Below are 1,896 nucleotides of genomic sequence, written 5' to 3' on the forward strand. Positions count from 1 at the left end.
ACTACATGATCAGGAAAGCTTGTTTTTCTGAGCAGAGTTTTATAGCGCTTCACTGTGCTGGTATAGTACTGTTTTACTGTCACAATCAGGGATTCATTAAAAAAAAAGATACTTTTCAAGTCTGCCTGTTTTGATGCAATGATTTGCACAAGCCTGTAAATAGTTTCGGATATATTTCTACACCATTTCACCAAAGCAGAAACATGTCAACATGTCAACATGTAAAGAACATGTCATGAAGCATTTGTGGCACACAGTTTTCAAGAGATCAGAAATAGAATATTTCAAAAATCTTTTGTCAAATGCTCCCCCTGACAGTACATTGCTCTAGTTTTTCAAAGCCAGAAATAATAAATATATTCCTCTGATGTTTTCAAAAATATATATTATCTAACAGAATACACCTTTGACAGTTTAAAAAAAAAAAAAACTACTGTGCCTCTAGTATTCTGGTCTTGTTAGTTTTTTTCCCCCTTAAAAAGAAAGGCCTTAATATATTGAAACTGTGTCAGAAGAAAGATGTTTTACATGTAATTACTTGTTAAGGTTTGTAATGTTGAAATAAAGTGTGATACAAATGATACATATGGTCATCAGTCATTTTTAATATCTGAAAACAGAATCTAAAAGGAGAATCATACAATGGGTTTTACAAAGTGCAATTTCCCTTGTTTTTGCTTCTTTTAAGTATTAACAACAGTACACACATGTCCCACAGTCAACGGCAGGTGGACATATAATAAACTGCATTGAGCAAAAACACATTTGAATTCAACATGAAATGAGAAATGACCTGATTTTAATGCATATCTCAAGGTCCATCACTGCATGTTATTAAAAATTCTATACTCTGAAAATATACTGGCTTGCTTCGCCGGTTACGAATCCCTCATACAGTTCGACTTGTCCCATCCAATCATCTGCCTCCATTCTGGATTGTACCGCCCACTTTTCATGATCCAATCAATTCCAGGAGGATAAAATCAAGTACCGGCAAATGTTTTATTCTAAATCCATCAGTTTACAGAACTAAAATGACTTGCGAATGACATTTCATGTTGACTTCAAGAAAATTAAAAATCTGGAATAATCAAAAACTCTCACTTGACAGAATTGACAAAGTGTAGGCTATACACTGCTTTCGGAATGTAAATCTGTGTGTATTATTAAAATATACAGAGAACTTTGCACAATACTACTGAAGTCAAGCACACACTCCTTGCCAAACGGATGTAAAATATAGACTCTCAAAATAATCCTGAAATGCACTAGAGCATACTGCTCATTTACAGTATAAAAAAAAGAATAAAAAAAGCACACATCTCCAGGCCATGAGCATGCGTTCACAGTAATTTCACTGACGGCATACAGGCATATAAACACAAACTTCCTACGGGTTGAGACACATGTCAGGAGGACAATCGTGCAGCTAGACCAGGGGTAGGCAAGTTCGGTCCTAGAGAGCCGCAGTCCTGCAGAGTTCAGCTCCAACCCTAATCAAACACACCTGAACAAGCTAATCAATGTCTTCAGGATTACTAATGCCGAGTTCACACTGCACGATTTTCAAACTCGTCGGATCGCCGTTGTTTTCACACTGCGTGACTATCTGGGGTAGCATTCAGTTGCTGCTGTGTTCACATTGCACGATGGATCCGCGACAGGGGGTTTCACACTGCATGACTTCACAATAGGAAGAATCGCCGACAGCTCTGTCTGGTCCGCAAACTACGTTTCACAACAAAACACACGCGAGAAGTGATAAGGAAATAACGCGAGAACCCGCGTGCGTCAGACCGGAGTTCTCGCGAGACTGGAATTATTTTAAATATATATACAGCCCGCAAATAGTCTGTGAGCAGATTTCCAGCTACAAGGAGAAAAAGAAAAAAAAAA

Source organism: Sinocyclocheilus rhinocerous, unplaced genomic scaffold, assembly GCF_001515625.1.
Source record: "Sinocyclocheilus rhinocerous isolate Xijiao unplaced genomic scaffold, SAMN03320098_v1.1 scaffold433, whole genome shotgun sequence".
NCBI lineage: Eukaryota > Metazoa > Chordata > Actinopteri > Cypriniformes > Cyprinidae > Sinocyclocheilus > Sinocyclocheilus rhinocerous.